This window comes from Giraffa tippelskirchi, chromosome 6, assembly GCF_054371585.1.
Source record: "Giraffa tippelskirchi isolate mGirTip1 chromosome 6, T2T-mGirTip1v1.2.pri, whole genome shotgun sequence".
Taxonomy (NCBI): Eukaryota; Metazoa; Chordata; class Mammalia; order Artiodactyla; family Giraffidae; genus Giraffa; species Giraffa tippelskirchi.
In genome coordinates, this window is record NC_137280.1 from 143,254,588 (window position 1) to 143,273,092 (window position 18,505).

At 37.6% G+C, this 18,505-nt stretch overlaps 1 protein-coding gene across 49 annotated transcripts in view; it reads left to right on the forward strand.

Annotated features, from left to right (window-relative positions):
• Positions 1-18,505, forward strand: part of LOC145510137 (uncharacterized) — a 520,288-nt gene that overhangs the window by 288,160 nt on the left and 213,623 nt on the right. For 26 of the 49 annotated variants that reach the window (XR_014056762.1, XR_014056752.1, XR_014056755.1 and 23 more), the window contains one exon: positions 7,202-7,256. The gene's annotated coding sequence lies outside the window, so the exon portion shown is untranslated. Of the gene's footprint in view, positions 1-7,201; positions 8,149-18,505 lie in introns of those variants that run through there. The other 23 variants (XR_014056788.1, XR_014056793.1, XR_014056797.1 and 20 more) reach the window with 2 other exon arrangements.

Here is an 18,505-nt window from a genome sequence, read left to right on the forward strand (position 1 = left end):
TGAGGACCCAAGTAAGGAAGCTATCACAGGCTGTGTTGCACAGGAAGCAGAACCTGAGAGAGGTCGACATACCAAATGCTTGTTGGGGAGTTCTTCTGAGATTGATATATGTGGAAGGGAGAAGAAGAAAGCTGGCTTAGGCAGAAAGAGAAATTGAGCTAGGAAGTACTTCTAATGAAGACCTCAACCAAACTCACAGAGTTTTGCAGCCAGAGTGGCCTCTGGGTCTTTACACCATCTTGTCAGTCAGTCATTGGATGAGGGTTGGTCCTGGGAAGAACCATACCTTGAGCATGAGTTCTGTCTTCAAGCAAGGTGATCCCCAGAAAGGACTCACAACTGAAGACCAATTTCCGATAGCACTCCCAGCAACCATGATAATGACTCTTTGATTCTCAAAGAGTTGTCTGGATAGTACATTACATTATTCACCACATATTCCCATTAACACAATTTCTATTCAATATTATCTAGAATTTTTCCAAAGAAGACATAAAAGACAGTCAATAGGCACATGAAAAAAAAATGTTTAACATCTCTAATTATTAGTGAAAAAGAAAACCAAAATGAGATATCACCTTATACCTATGAGAATGGCTATTATCAAAAAGACAAGAAATAGCAAGCATTAATGAGGATGTGGAGAAAAGAGGACCCTCATACACTGTTGGTGGGAATGTGAATGGAGCAGCCACTATGGAAAACAGTATTAAGAGTCTTCAAAAAATTAAGAATAGAATCCCATATGATTTGGCTATTCCACATCTTGGAATTTATCTGAAGAATATAAAATACTAATTTAAAAAGTTGTATGTACCCTTATGGCTTCCCTGGTGGCTCAGCTGGTAAAGAATCTGCCTGCAATGCATTAGACCCTGTTTCAATTCCTGGGCCAGGAAGATCCCCTGGAGAAGGGAACATGTACCCACTCCAGTATTCTGGTCTGGAGAAGTCCATGGACAGAGAAGTCTGGCAGGCTACAGTCCATAGGGTCACAAAGAGGCAGACACAACTAAGTGACTTTCACTATGCACCCTTATGTTCACCACAGCATTATTTGCAATGTAAGTGCCCATCAATAGATGAATGGATAAGCAACATGTGGTATATACATATACAATATTCTTTAGTTATAAATAAGAATAAAATCTTGCCATTTGTAGCAACATAATTGGACCCACAGGGTATTATGTTAAGTGAGAGAAGTCAGATGGAAAAGGAAAACGCCAAATGATTTCACTTATATGTACATTATAAAAAATAAACTGACCAAAAATAATCCAGACAAAACAGAAGCAATACAGATATAAAGAATAGAATAGTGATTACCAGTGGAGAAGAGTGGGTAGGGTAAAATGCGTAAGGGAGGTCCAACTACATGGTGATGGGTGAAAACTAAATTTTTGGTAATGAGCACACTATTTTATATACAGAAGTTGAAATATAATGTTTTACATGAAACATATATATATATACACACACACACATATATATGTGTGTGTGTATGTATTCTAGATATCTAAGCAATGCTGTAAAACAATAAAAAAACAGTTATAAAGAGATAATAAAAAGTGATTAAGAAAGTGACTGGACATGAGATTAAAATACAAAAATCAGTTGCTTTCCTAAACACTAGCCAAAACAGAATTCTTACATCAGGTGGTAGGTTCATGGACATTTTCTTGGCAATTATGCTTTACAAGTTGCACATATATTACAAGTACTCTTTTGTATGCATCAAACATTTTGAAATTTTAAAAATATTTTTAAAGAAAGAAAACCCTGCATCATGAGAGATACTGGGTAAGTGCTACAGTGTAAAGACTAGAAAGGGCTTCATGAAGAAGCTGGATGAGAACCTGACCTTGAATTATAAATAGGATTTGAAGAATAATGAAACTAATGAGTGGCAAGTGGCTGAAGAGGAGGTAGAGTCCCTCCTACCACCCAGTATAGCGACAAGGCAGTGCTTAAAACTTTTTTAGGGCAAATGTGCAGCCTTTTTTAAAATGAGGAAAGAGACTTGTGCTTGTTTCTGCCAGTGAGGGTGGTGGGGGCTTTGTGAGGCGCTGGTTGGAGGTGCAGAAGGGGAACAACGGAGAGGCTGCTCACAGTGACGATATTAATATATTACATCTGGGTCCAAGCTCAGGTACCAGGAGAAATTCTAAACTTCTAGAATTTTACCAAAACAAAGCTTCCAACTGCTTTCTTTAGCATTATCACAAGGCCAGTTCTTTGGGAATATTGTAGTGTGGCATAGATACAAGTTTAGTGACTGGACATCTAATGTTTTTGCCTGCCATCCACTTGTTTTCAAGACACCATACACAAACTTTGCTTAGAATATCCCCTCCTAATTTTTGACCCTGTAATTTGGAAGGAGTTTTTTTCCCCATTACCTCCAGGGATAACAGTTGACCCAGGCCTGGACAATCATTTTCTTCCAGTTGGCCATAGTGATGCTTCAGGCTAGGAACTGGTGGGAAAAGAGACAAAAAGGCACAATCTGAGGTTTTTCTAGGACTGAGGAGAGAGAGAATCATTTCTCCTATTGGGGTTACTGAAGGCATAGGATCTATGTCTGGTGCTAATGGTGGCCATCTTGTCACCATGAAGGAACAGATTGCCAAAGAAGAGAGTGAAAGCTGAGCCAATAGATGGAGAGGAACAGTCACCTGATAATGGGTATTCTACTATTTACACTGAATGAACCTGAGGTGGTTTGAGAAAGTTCTTCAGTGTTGAATTGGGAGAGGCAGTGTGGTGTGGTGGAAGAAGGCAGAGAGCCCTGACTCAGGTTTTCCTCTAGAACAAAATCACTGTAGCGCTCTAGAAAAATTAACACCCTGTGCCTGAAGTGAAGTAGCTCAGTCGTGTCCAACTCTTTGAGACCCCATGGACTGTTGCCCACTCAGGCTCCTCAGTCCATGGAATTTTCCAGGCAAGAGTACTGGAGTGGGTTGCCATTTCCTTCTCCAGGGATCTTCCCGACCCAGGGATTGAACCCGGGTCTCCCACATTGCAGGCAGACGCTTTACCATCTGAGCCACCAGGGAAGCCAGTTTTCTCATTTGTAAAATAGAGAGTAATGATGGTACATATCTCCTAGGCTGTCAAAATTAAATGTGATAACAGAATGCTTGACACGCAGAAAGCACACAATATCTAATATTATCTATTATTTTTCCTATTAGCATTCTCAAATACTGACTTTTCTACCCTCTGCCACTCTGCCAATTGCCTTACTTTTCTTCATATAAAATTATTTATTTCATATATACTAGCAGAGAGAGAGAGAGAGATTATTGATCTAGTCTCCAGGACAAATAAAAACAATTGAGGCCTGAAATAAGACAAGGAAACATAGTTTCTTGCCAAGGAAGATTCTAGCAATGACTGCTTAACAGATGATAGCCCTGAGAGTTTTCTTTGACACTGTCAGTCAAGCTTCACTTCAGCTTAATCTGATTGTTAGACTCCAGAGAACTTGTCTGGAAGTTGGGAAGGGCTAATAAACCATACTTCATGACCCCTGCAATTGTGTGGACACCTAACACTTGTCATGCTCGATGTGTCCAGATACAGTCCAGGTTAACTAAATGCTAACATGTCATGAAGAAGCTGGAGCTTTGGGATAGCAGTGCCATGTAAATGTTCCTATTTTCCAAAGAGGGATGAGAACTCCTAGAATCCTCAAAACACAGAATGCCTGAATGGAGGGGACTAGGCAATACTCAGAGCCCAAAATAAGGAACTTGCCCAGGGTTTCTTATTTAGTTAAAATTACAAACCTCTTTGCAGTACTTTCCTCTGCTGGAATAAGGAGGAAATTTGAGCTCAGGATGCCAAATAGATCTTAGCTGACATTCCGGCTCTAAACAATTGTTGGAGTTTGGAGCAGCACTGTATTATGAAGTCTGGCTTTAGAAGAAAATAGTTCTGTAATCAATTATCAGTGCCTGCCATGGAAAACAGCCACAAGTTTACTGACCTTGACGACTGCACCAGCAGGTGGTTGCAGCCAGGGTGGGGGTGGGAAGGTCCAGTGTTAAGCTGGGCTTATTGTACTCTCTCTCCTTCTTCCTAGACAGTCCCTCTGTTTCTATCTGTCCTATCGTGTATTTGATTTTGCATGTGGTCATAATGACTGTAAATCATCACTCCAGGTTACTCCCCATCCTACCTGTGATAAGAAGATAAGTTTCTAAGTCAGGTCCTGGGCTAGCCGGATAATAGCTTTTTGTTTGTGTTTCCTCTTGCAGAGGGATGCTCACCTGGTCAGATAGATATCTCCCCAGGGCGTGAGACCAGCCTGCTGCAGAAGCCTATTGTTTCCTTTCCTTTGACCTCTTTGAGGTCAAGATAGCCGAGATTCTAGAACATAGGAGAGGCTTCTGGGATCATCTGGTGAGATCTGATTTTACAAATGAGGAAGCTGAGGCCCAAAGCAGAAAAGCAGACTGCCAGTCTTTCCATAGTGCCATATTCATTTGCTTTATTATTTTTCCCACTTTATCTCCTCAGTTATGGCCATCAAATTTCCCATATTGAATCTTTTGGGAAAAAAAATTAATGCCATGTGACATACTGCAAGTTTAGCAGAGGAAGTAGCATAAATACAAAGTGACCATGACTCACTTATAGCTCAAAGGCAAATAACAGAAAGTGGCAGAAGACTTGAAATGGTGGTGATGGTATGTGGTGCTAATGGTAAAGAACCACCTGCCAGTGCAGGAGACATAAGAGACATAGGTTCAATCTCTGGGTCAGGAAGATCCCCTGGAAGAGGACATGGCAACCCACTCCAGTATTCTTACCTGGAGAATCCCCATGGACAGAGGAGCCTGGCGGGCTACACAGTCCATGGGGTCGCAAAGAGTCAGACATGACTGAAGTGACTCCACAGTCACTTCAGTACACACAGCACAGTATTATTCTTCTAAGGTGTGTGTCCCATTTCCAAAGTCCCATCAGAATTTTTTTCTAAGACAGAATGTAAAACATTTCTTTATTTGCAGTATCTGCTAAAGGCAATAAATAAATATATTGGTAATTGTGCATTTTAAAAGTTTTGATAGTTTTGCATTTGAACAAAAATGTATTGAGCCCCTATTCTGTGCTAGTAATGTTGCTAGGTATTAGTAAGACAGAGATGAATAAAGCACAGTCCCAGATTTGCAAAGCTTACAGTCTAGTTGGGAACACAAGTGGACTGAAAAGTACAGTGCAACATGAAGAAAATTATAAGTGTGTATGGAAGGTACAATAATGGCACAGAGGAGGGACAGACTAACTTTGGAAGGCAGCAGGAATTTTTTATAAAAACATCTGAGCTAGGCTTTGAAGGATAAATAGGAATTCTTTAGTAGCTCTTGTACACTGATTTACTCAATAAACTTAATAGCACAGGGCATGCCAATTACTGTGCTAGGTACTGGAGGCTGAGGTACATAGATAGAGTCCCTGGCCTCTCAGAACTCATAGACTGGACAAGAGGTAAATATATAAACAAAGGATTACATTGCAGTATGTTAAGAGCAAGAGTCATTGAGAGAACCCAAGACAGTCATAAGGAAAGCCACGCTGAGGAAAGGACTCAGTGGGCTCTTTCTATCTGTGCTTGTAATGCTCCTTTCAGGACATACTTATCGGTCATCATGACAGCAATGGAGTATCAACAGGAAAGTAACTATATTTGCAACAGAATTAATGAGAAGATAAGGACACTGAAAAAGTGATAGAAACCTAGCTATCAACATCCATTTAACAAAAAAATTTTAAGCTCCTACCACGTGCTAGGCACCACACTAATTTGTGAGCATATGAGAGAGGAATATCGAGTGCCCATAAAATCAAGGGGTTAATGGCATGGATGATGGCGTCAGCCTGCATGAGTTCAAATCCCAGTTTCCCAACCCACTAGCTCTGAGATTTTGGACTAGTTGTTGAATCTGTCTGTACTTTAGTTTCCTCATTTGCAAAAAGTGGATAACAAAATAACTCTGGTTATTGTGGTATTGAAAATAATAAAGCAGGCAAAAGGCTCAAGTTAGTCCTGGACACATTGTAAGTGTTCAATAGAAGTGTTACCAGTGAAGAAGATGATTATGGGGAAGATGATAAACAGATGCTAAATTTGAAGAACCTAGTTCAAATAAATTTGAACTTTTTATTCAACCATTAAAACCATTAAGAGGTTTTAAAGAAGTGACATGATCAAATTAAATTTTTAAAATATTTTTATTAAATAAAATTTAATAATACAAAAGAAGAGAACATACTTTAATATAGTCTCATATACATACCACTCAGATTCCACAGATATCTTGATTTTGCCATATTTTCTTCATCTATCAATTTTTCCTCTGCTTATGAATTTCAAAGTATCATAAAGCAGTCACAGATATAACTGAATCCTTGTAAAAATATGGATATTTTCTTACAATCCTACCATGCCATTTTCATACTTAACAGCATTGTTAATCCCTTGGTATTATATAAAACTCATTCTATATTCAACTTTGTGTAGTTGTCTCAAATGGCTTCTTAGTTGGTTGAAATCAGGATCTAAACAATGCCTACGTGTTACATTCAATTGTTAAGCCTCTTTGTTGTTTTAATGTTTTTTTCACACCACAGTTAAAAAAAAAAGTAGATTGGTCTTTTTGCCTAGTTATGGTGTCATTTAACTTGTTCCTCTATACTTCAGTTTTCTTATAATTTTAAGGATAACTGAAATTTTTATTAGATTTGAGTTCAGCAGATTTTCGCAGGAATATTTCATAGTAGTGTGCCAATTATAAGTGCTTTTCGTCAAAAATTGTCAGGTCTCCTGGGTATAAGGTAGAAGAGCACTTCCTTGCCCCACCAGGTGGCGCTAGTGGTAAAGAACCCGCCTGCCAATGCAGGAGTCCTAAAGACAAGTTCCACCCCAGGGCTGTGAAGATCCCCTAGAGGAGGACATAGCAACCCATTCCAGTATTCTTGCCTGGAGAATTCCATGAACAGAGGAGCCTGGAGGGCTACAGTCCATGGGATCATAAAGAGTCAGACACTACTGAAGTAACTTAGCATGCACGCACATGATCATGTGACTAGCTTCAGTTAATCAAATAAGAGTGGAAGCAAAATGTGTCTGTTCCTGGGAAGAGTTCTGAGAGCCAATGTATGATTTGCCTTCTTCTTTTCCTTCTGCCAGTGTGACGTGGGAGGCCATGTTGAGATGCATGCCTATCAGCCTGGATCCTGGTTAGGTAAGTAATCACTTAGATATATTTGTTATTGCAACATAATCTTGTCCATTTTGACCAGTATATAGAATGGGATCATAAGGTGCATAATGTCTAGATGTTCCACCTGTAGTAATTGGTTGATATATTCACCCTTTTCAATCATGCATGGAACATTTTCCAGGGCAGATCATATGCTGACCATAAAATATCTCAATAAATTTAAAAGAATTGAAATAACACAGTATGTTCTCCAACCACAGAAGAATTAAATTAGAGATCAACTGCAGAAAGAAATTTGAGAAACCACAAATATTTGCAAATTAAACAACACATTTCTTAATAACTCATGGGTCAAAGAAGAAATCACAAGGAAGATTTGAACAGAATTAAAATGAAAGCATAATATGTCAAAATTTATGGGATGTAAGTAAGGCAGTGCTAAGAGGGAAATATGTAGCTTTAAATACCTATGTTAAATAAAAATTATCTCAAATCAATAACCAAATCTTTCACTTTAAGAATCTAGAAAGTGAAGAACAAAGCAAATACAACGTAAGGTGAAGAAAGTAAGTAATAAAGATTAGAAAGCAAAGCAATGAAATATAGAACAAAAAGTTAAGGAAATCAATGAAATCGTAAGTTGGATGTCTGAAAAGATCATCAAAATTGACAAACCTTTAGGTAAACTAAGGAAAAGGCAAGTATCAAATCATGAATGAAAGAGAGGAAATCACCGTAAAAGCTACAGAAATTAAAAAGATAAGGGAAGACCGTGAATAGCTTTGTACCAACAAATAGACCAAATGAAAAAATTTTAAATTCTTAGACACAGATTACCAAAACTGACCCAGGAAGAAATAGAAAATCTGAATAGATCCATAACAAGTAAAGAAATTGAATTAGTAACTAAAAATCTTCTGAGAAAAAAAACCTAAGCCTAGATGTCTTCATTGGTGAATTCTATCAAACATTTAAAGATTTTAATAGCAGTTCTTCGCAAATTATTCCAGACAATACTGGAGGAAAAAACACTTTGCAACTCACTTTATGAGACCAGTATTACTCTGATACCAAAGCCAAAGACATAATACAAATAAAAAATTTTAGGCCAATATCCCCAATATTGGAGAAGGAAATGGCAACCCACTCCAGTATTCTTGCCTGGATGGAGGAGCCCGGTAGGCTACAGTCCATGGGGTTGCAAAGAGTCGGCCCTGACTGAGCGACTTCATTTTACTTTTATCCCCGATATAGACATAAAAATCCTCAACAAAATATTAGCAAACCATTCATATCATAAAAAGATTAGACATTATGATCAAATGAGAATTATCCCAGGAAAACAAAACTGGTTTAGCATCTAAGGAGATGAAAGCTTAAATCCCTCCATTGTAAATTTCCTCCTCAACCTTTAAACCAATGATTTCATCCAATGATGATCACTATCTGAATCAATTATTTCATTAAAGATTGCAGAATGATGAGTTTCTAATGCTATCCTTCCTAACACATTTATTAGTTAGAATCCCTCTGTAAAAGATAAAAATGTCTCTCATCATCAAGGGTTGTTATGCTACTCTGGAAAACAGTTCTTCCAGGAAAGGCAAGATATATATTTGATTCTTTCACTTTAATTACAAGCTTGCAGAGTAAAGTGTGACCTAGTTACTTCTAACTGTGTTTCCAATGTGTTTTTCACCTTCTTCCTTTTTTTCCCCCCTTCCTTTTATTTTCACTTTCTCTTTTTTTGAGTATCATTATGAATTTATGGTTTTTATATATTCAATGTGTTTTAATTAATTTTAGTCATTATCCTGTTGATGCATAAATTGTCCTGCTTTAGCCAGTGGGAAGTCACTCATGTCAGATCTTCATCTTTTTAACTGGACCTCATTACTCTGATAGTTTTCTTACACAATATTATATCCCCAGTTTAATTTTTCCACTTGCCATTTCCACCAGCATCTCTGATTTCTTTTAGTGGGAAGATGTTTAGACACCACAATCTGGGTCTTAGGCTTTGGCCTTTTTAGTAGAAAATTAGGAATTAACATTTTTGAAAAAGAATCACAGGTTCATACTGATACTTGTAATTTATTTTGAGAGCATTATGCTGAATGAAGTAAGTCAGAAAGAGAAAGACAGGTACTGTATGCTATTACTTAGACATGCAACCTAAAAAAATTGGATGTGTAAAAACACAGAGTAAAATGATGGTTATCAGGGGATAGGAATGGGGAAATTGGGAGATACTGTTAAAGGGTACAAATTTGCAACTAGTAGATAAATAAGTTCCGGAGATCTAATGCACAGCATAGTGATTATAGTTAACATTACTATATTATAAACTTTGAAGTTGCTAATAGACTAGATTTTTATAGTTCTCAACACAAAGAAACGATGATTGCTATGTTACTATAGTAATCATATTGCTGTGTATAAAAATTCCAAACCAATGCACTATATCTCTCAAACTTATAAAATGTTGTGTCAATTATATCTCATTTAAAAATCAAGATATTTATTAACTTCTAAAATAATAATTCTCTTACTTTGCTAAAAACTTTGTCTTAACAACATTGATTACTTGTTTCATGCTTACAATATATAGAAAGTATTTCTCAAAGTAATAATATTGCTATAACATACTATATTTATATTTTATGAATTAGATTACATGCAAAATATATTGTTATATTTATAGTATAAAATAATATTACTATATAATAATATATTACTATATTTGCAATAAAAGAAATTTTCATTTTATAGGTCAACAGTGGCCAAATATTGGCAATTTTGTATGGTTCCACCTAATACTAACAATAAGACTACTGAATGAAGTGCTAAGATTAATTTGCAGCTTTTCTTGGTTTTAAAATATATTTCACAAGAATGTAAAGTCAGGACAATTTTATGGAAGTTACTTGAAATAATTATTTTCTTTGTGTAGTTAATAAACATTTGTTTTTATTTTTTGTTTCAATTTGTATTCAATTTTCAGAAATGTCTTATTTTATTTTATTTTTACTTAATGTTATTTTTTGTGTGTAAACATTACATGATTCCAAAGTCAAGATTTATAAGAGGATATTCAGATAAATTTTGCTGCCAACTTATGTCCTCAATTGTGCGCTTCCTCCTCTTTTATCTTTATAAGTATTTGTTTATCTTTCAAATATAAGCAAGTAGTATATACATATGTATGTATGAATGTGTATGGTTTTCCTTTTCTTATACTGTTCTGCAGCTTGCTTTTTTCTCATGAAAATATCAGATTAGCATTTTGAAAAGATCACTCCTTCTGTAGGCAGAAGAGACTGGAAATAGACATTCTACTGGAAATAGGGAAGCATATTAAGAGACCACAGTGTTGGTGGTGGTTGGAACTAGGGTGTTGCAGGGGAGATGGAGAGAAGTGGACACTGGAGGTGAATTTTGGAGGTTGGACATATAGGACCTAGATATTGTTTGGATGTAGGGAGAACCTACAACTTTGTGCAGGAAATCCAAGCCATCCCCCTGGTCACCTTTATATTCCCAGTGGTATGAAATTTTCTATTGAATAGGATAGTAGACCTTATCTATACTTGTTTCTTTTTTTAAGTTATTTAGAAAATTTTAAACATACATAAAGTAGAAGAGTATCCTGAACCCTAACATATTAATCACAGAGATTCAGCCATTATCAACCTATGGCCTATCTAATTTTTTCTATATTTCCAGCTACTCTTATCACCCTCCACCAGCCCTAAGAATATTTTGAAGCAAATACTGGGAATCTTATCATTTTACTTGTCTGTTCCAGCACCTTAGGGAAGCATTGTTGTTCAAATCCCACTGTTCCTTTCTCTGATACCTGCCACTCTGCTAACTGACTCATTAAAATTCATTCCTTTATAGTAAGGCTTTGATCCCTTTAAAAATTCAACACAGCTTGTGTTTCACATAGATACCCAATGCACAGTTTGACTTAAAAATAGAATCCCTTTGCTTGCTGGATGGTAGTAGTTGGTGGAGAAAAAGGTCAGTTATAATGGTAACTTATTCATCCACAAACACTCCTTGGAACCCAATTTCCCCGTGAAAACTCTGCAGTGTGGTTGGCACTAGAAGCCCTAGCCAAATGCTCTTGTGCTATAAGGTTCATGTCATGTCATTTCTCCTAGAGAAGCTTCCTGACTCATGGCAACCAGTCAGCCTCTCCTTTCTGAAGACTTCCTACTGAGCTGTGACTCAGAGATAACTATCTGCTCTTGTCACCAAACACTTGGACTGAGTGTGTTACAGCCTATAAACTTGCTTAAGTGGAAGGCCTTTCTTCCCACTTAGAGTCTTCATTGTCATGACTTGCAGGCTGAAGCTATCCTGACTTTTCTCAATGTCCTTTGCACCAGTGTCTGTTTTATTGTACTCGCATGTCCGTAGGAGTTACCATGCAATGCTCATTACTGGCAGTTTTCCTAACCTTCCTCAGAACTAAAATAGAGACCATTTTACTACCTATTTCCTAGTGTCAATATGATGATTAAAGATAGTACCTAAAGATGCTAGCACCCTGTCTCAGACACACTGTTGTTACTGCATTAATGTATCTCATGGATACTGACTTTATCTTCCTTCCTTACTCTATGTTCTGTGTGAACCCTCTTTCCTGTTTACTTTAGTTCTTGTTACTATAGGGAGTAGAACTGTCTGACCAAGAAAAGATTCTTGATCATCGTGAGTCTCAATATTCTCAAATGTACAATGGGATTTTAACGTGTTGTATAAAACGTTTTATGGGTTAAACCAAAAAATGGGTATGAAAGTGACAGCACAGCAGACCGTGCCTGGCACATAGTAAGTATTCAGCAAAGACTTGGAGGGATTGTCAGAGCCTTGGCTGAGTCACCAACTGGGATGGGGTATGTCTGTCTCCTTAGGTTGAAAAGATTTAGGTGTCATTCCTCAGGTAGGCAGAGAGAAACAAGCTTTTCCTGCTGATCTAGCATGTCTAGTGTCAGAGGGCTGTGAACAGTAGTTGTTCTTCTTAGAAACTATTTGGACACCAAAGCAAGCTTAGCTCCAAACATAATGTTGTTTGAATTAGCCCAAATTGTTTAATATGTGCCACAAACTTCCAGAACTCTACAAGTATCTTAAAATGAACTTGTTTCATTATTTATCAGTTCTCTCCATATTATCAACCATAGTCATCAACTAACCATTTATCTTGACCTGGAGCTAAGAAATCAATTCATTTTAGGTTGATTATGACTTTAGGAACTAAGTAGGCTTTGTGCTACTAAACTCAGTTGAACAGGCCCCCAGGGATGAGGGGGTGGGAAGGAGACAGCACCATAGTGGAAAAAGTGGTTTTAATTTTAACTTTTATTCGGTATTAACTGTTTTCCCACACTACTTTGTAAATCACAGACAGGAAAAAACACAAAGCAATAAAAGCAAAATATATTCAAATAAAGCCCCACAGTATAGCATAGTAGTAGGTACTGAAGCCTTGTGAGGCTTAATTTTTTTTTTTAATGCCTCATTTGCTTTTGAATTTGGAATCTCAAGAGGCAGAAGAAAACTTGTTTTGACTTGTTTAAAAAATAGTTTAGACTGTTGTTGAATCAAGACTAAAGAATCCCTCAAAGCTCTCTTTTGGGATACCATTCTTGATGATTACCTCACCATTTTTTTTTGGTAACTAACCAGGGGGATGCTAGCCTCTTACTTCTAAGGTTTGTGTAGCACTATTATATTGTTTAAAGTGTGTTAGTCGCTCAGTCATGTTTGATTCTTTGCAACCCCATAGACTGTAGCCTGCCAGGCTCCTCTGTCCATGGAATTCTCAGGTAAGAATACTGAAGTGGGTTGCCATTCCATTCTCCAGGGGATCCTCGTGACCCAGGGACTGAACCCTGGGCTTCTGCATTTCAGGTGGATTCTTTACTATCTGAGCCATCAGGGAAGTTCCATATTAGTCCATCTCTGGTGTACTCAAGTTGCATCAAATATATATTAAACTCTGTGAATTCAGCTGTCTGCATTTGGCAAAAGAGGAAGAGGTTAAGAGGATTTGAAAAGTGTGAGCAAGACCAGCCACTATTTCACTAGCCCCTAAGCAAATGTTCATTGGTTTCATGGGATGCTCTAATTGCAAAAGTGGTTCTCCAGGCTAAGTATGTGTTTTAGTGCTGGAAACTCAATTTTTTTGTAGTGTAGTTTTAAAACTTATTTGGTGATCAAAGGAAGAAAAAGCAATGTCCTACATACCTAGAAAGAAACATAACAGACTTTGAAGGGTAGTTATAGCTTTATCCACCAATTTCACACCAACCCCCACAAAAGATGGGACTCTGTTCACTGCAAGGCAGACATGGGAGCCATGCATCAGAGTGGCTATTCAGATCACAGCAGTTTCCTCTCTTACCTGGCTGAATGATCCTGGAACAAAGACATGGCCTACGCAAGGACAATCAGATTCTCCATCCCAGGAACCTGAAATCTGAGTGAAAAGATGCAGACAGAGATGTTTCCACAGCAGAGTTATTTGAGTGGCAGCTTCAGTGACTCCTGGGGCTGAAATCCCCTAAATTGCCCCCATTCCTTCTCTTTTCAAATACCAGTGGTTTGACACTTCTTATGATTCCGTGAGTCTTCCTAATCTTAAAAGAAGTTAGCCAGAGTTGCTTTTTGTGTTTGAAACCAAAAGAACTTTAATTAATATAGCAAGTTATCATCCCATTAAGTTAAAAGTTTCTTGGAATTAGAACAGAGTCATTAACAATAGCTTAAAGAGCCTGGAGGGTGCCCACAACACAAACAGCTCTGGATAATGCAAAATGAAGATGCCAAAGGACAGAACCAAGGTAGTCCAAGGCTATAAACTGGTATTTCCTAAGGTGGGTTCCACGGATCCCAGCAAATCCAGAAAAATGGTTTCTGATTCAAAAGATTCCATGGCCAAATCAGTTAGAGAAAAGCAGTATACTCTACTCCTCACCCAGAAAGTCATGCAAATAAGCCCCTCAAACCCACTAAAGACCCAGCAATAAAGACATTTAATTTGTTAAACCAGAATTTCTAAAATGTATTAAATAGCATCCAGTCTTCTCTACCCTGTCCCTCTACTCACTCCCCAAATACCAGTTAACACAGTAATAAAAACTACGGGGTGAGAATTGCTAGTGAGATATTTCCTGGGAGCGTTGACTTCATACTCACTGGTCTCCCCCTCAGTCCTCAGGTGTCTACTGAGGACTGTAATGTGCCCAGACCTGTGCTGGGTGTTCTCAGGGCAGCCACAGGATGGTGGCAGGAGCTTTGCAGGAGGAGTGAGAAGATGTGTTTGGAACTTCAGCTCTGGCCTGGAACTCAGAACTGGCTTTGTTCCCATGGACAATCCTTGACTTCATTCTGAATCAATTTCTTTGTTTCTCAAATGGGGCTGGTAATATCAACCTTACCTCACAACTGGATTGTTAAAAAGATCTAATAGGATAATGCATTTGAGGGCACTTTGCAAACTTCAAGGCATTACATGAATATTAGCTGTTAGAAGAAATAAATAACTTAGAAAATGATGTCAGATGTTATGGAGAGACAGCAAGCAAGCCATAGGATCACAGGCTTATAGCTGTGATTTGGGGATATAGTAAATGCTTCAGTATCATGGTTGAGCATTAAGTGTGTCAAGATAATTTACTGAATTCAGTAATCTACTGAAATATGAATTTTTATTTGTACCTATGTTTATTATTTTACATAACAAACTACTCCAAAACTCAATGGCATACAGTAATCAATATTTATTTCTTGTTTGTGTGTCAGAAGATTGCCTGGAATTCAACTGATCTGGGCTGTACTTGGCTGGGTTTGTTGTTGAGTTGTTCTGGGTCTGCTTTACATGTCTTTTATCTTCCTTGGACATGTGGCATGGATAATGGCAGAGTACAAAAGAGAACACCGAACCTCACAGGCACATTTCAAGGCCTAGCTTGGTCATGTCCATTAACATCCCACTGAATGAAGCAAGTCACATGACAAATCCCAGGGGTAATGACAAATCAAGCAAGTCACATGACAAATCAATGGGTAAGGGAGGAAGGCTGCTCCCATGGAGGTGAAATAAGGGTAGGGAGAGAGGATATTTACTGAGCAAAAACTCATCCTGTGCAGTCTCCATGATCTTACCTGCTTCCATTTCAAGCAGATATTCAGCCCCATAAGGGATTATTTCCTCAGGGATTACTTTGGAAGGACTAGTAATACTTGAAGACAGAAACTTCCCTGTCTGTCATAAAAGCCTAACAATTACTGAAGCAACTATATATTTGAGGTCAACTGGAAGTGAGAGAATGCCTTTGAAGTTAGCGAGAGAAAAAGGAAGAGAGTTCACAGAATTTAAGTAAAAGTCAGTGTGGATGGAAAGATCATTGATCAGAACGTGGCTCCTGGGACTTAAGTGGTAGTCCAATGGTGTTAAGACTTCACTCTCCCAATGCAGGAGGCTTGGGCTGGATCTCTGGTCAGGGAACTAAGATCCTGCATGCTGTGTAGGGTGGCACAGAAATAACCCCAACCAAACGAAACAATAACAACAACAAAAACAGAGCTCCTAAGTACAGAGATGCTATGTCTTGAAAAAAAAGTTCACCTATCCCCACAGAAAACTCAGGATAGAGCCTCTATCCCTAAGTGATTACAGAATCCCAAGCTGTGAGGACGTGACTGGCCACCATGATAGCTTGACTACCCTAGTCTCTGGACACCACCTAAGGCTCTGGATTGAGATGGAGCCCTAAGAAAATGCAGGGTCCCCTAATGGACTGAGGCTGAAATTCCTGCTGGTTTGAGCAGTTGGAAGAAGAATATGTTGCTCTTTAAAATACAAAAAGAAATATATATATACATATATATATATATATGTATATATATATATATAACTTTCACACCTATATTTACAGCCTAAGATTCATTCCTACCACATGGTTTATTTCAATTTTGCTATTGTAAAAGGTGTTGTGATATTTTGGGGTGATTTGAAGTTTGTTGCCAGATTTAGCAAATCAAAATATAGATACTTAATTAAATTTGTATTTCAGATGAACAAACATTTTTTAGTATTAGTATATTCTAGGCAATATTTGAGATATACTAAAAAGTATTCTTTATTTCTCTAAAATATAAATTCAATTGGGTGTCCCATATTTTAGTCCATAACACTATGTAGGCCTCTGTAAGCATGAAGCATATTTGGGCCAGTAAATGGTGACTTTTGGATGACCTGGCCATTTTTGACCTGTTCTGCAGCTGTCCAGCAGACTCTTTGAGGGCTGGGGTGACTCCAGATTAGAAGGTAAGCTTCCTACTGGGGTCACTCGAGGGGTGCTGAGCTCCCTTGTCCCTGATAAATCGAGTGCTTTGCCTATGCCTTGCCTCTCTATTCAGAAGACATGGCAGGCAAGAGCAGCAGAAATTCTCATATCCAGCCTGCTTCTTCCCTGCCCTTACTAATTTAGGATGGTTTCCACAATTTTGTGGACATAACTGTGTAATCTAATAAAGGTAGATTAAATTACAGTTGAGTATTTTCAGATCTGAACATGGGAAAAATGTATCCTGTTTCAAAAAAATTATCAACTGCTCCACACTCATTTTGTTTTTCTTTTATCTGGGAACTGAGCAGACAGGAACTATCTTGGGTTATTGTATGTGAAAGTCTCAAAGCCGTGTTGGTTTTTTAACCAAAAAGAAAAAAAGAAAGAAAACCCTCAAATCCACAAAATTTTGTCCCACCACATACCAGAGATATGAGGAACCTGAGCTCTATAGCCTTGGAATAGATATTTCATGTTAAGAAAAACAAAAGTACTCATCTTGATCACTGCCACACAGCACACACGCAAGCACCATTTCTTAAGGTTCTTCAAGTGAGAAATGCTGGTCACTAAATCACTTAGGTAATTCTGTGAGCAGAGAAAAAAAAAAACAAAACATGAATTTGAACCAGATGAAATATTGGCTCTGTTCAGGTTCAGCTCAAGGCATATTTAGATACAGAGATTTTGATCTGGTTCAATAGGTTTAGAGTATTAGGGTGGTGAACTCTGGTTTTTGGTTCAGAGTGGAGGCTGAGTCTCAAGAGAGAGAAAATAATGTTCTTTCCCGCTTTGCGTCTTTAAAAAAGACCTTGTGTTTCCCTTTATTTATTTGTGTATTTATTTATTGTATGGCACTGTTAGCTTTGCCTAGTGTTCCAATGCATAATAGCACATCTCCAGTAAAGTAGCGTTTGTTTGCTAAAAACCTGTAGGTGTTTCTTGGCCATTTTCTCATTAATAGAGTACGATGGGCAGGACCCATGGCAAGTCAAAGAGGCTAGGGTTGAACAGAAGACCAGTGAAAATTCAGTCTGATTCTATTGGATGCCCTCCAAGAATTTTTTTTTCTTATTGCCTCAGCAAGTGGATTTGGAGCTTCAAAGAACTCAGAAGATTCAGCTTGAGTTGCTCAGAGATCCAGAAAGTATAAGAAGTTTTACTTAATTCAGGCAGTACACATATTTAATCTATTGGCTGAGGCTGACCTCCCCATGTTTTAAGAATAAAATGTTTGAAAACAAAATGACGATGTATGCAAAAAAAAAAAAAATCAAAACAAAAAATCTTTGAGGAGTAAAATTAAAGTGTCCATGAGAATAAACAATTTTAAACACTGTAAAATTCTTTAGAAACACCTATGTATTCAGTATACAAATTACAAACAATTCTTATTTTATTTTTTATTTGAAGTATAGTTGAATTATAATATTTTGTTAGTTTTCTGCTGTACTGCAAAGTGATTTGGATACACACACATTTCTTTCATATCTTTTCCACTACAGAATATTGAATATAGTTCCCTAAGCTATACAGTAGGACCTTGTTGTTTATCTATTTTATACATAGTAGTTTGTATTTGCTTCCCGAACTCCTGATTTATCCCTCCCCCATCCCTTCCCCTCTGGTAATCCTGTCTTTTCGTCTGTGAGTCTGTTTCTGTTTTGTAAATAAATTCATTTGTGTCATATTTTAGATTCCACATAAAAGTGGTATCATAAAGTATTTACCTTTCTTTCTGATTTCACTTAATATGATAATCTCTAGGTTCAAACATGTTGCTGCAGATGGCATTATTTCATTCATTTTGTGACTGAGTGGTATTCCATTGTATATATGTACCACACCTTTAACCATTCATCTGCCAGTGGACATTTAGATTGTTTTCATGTCTTGGCTATT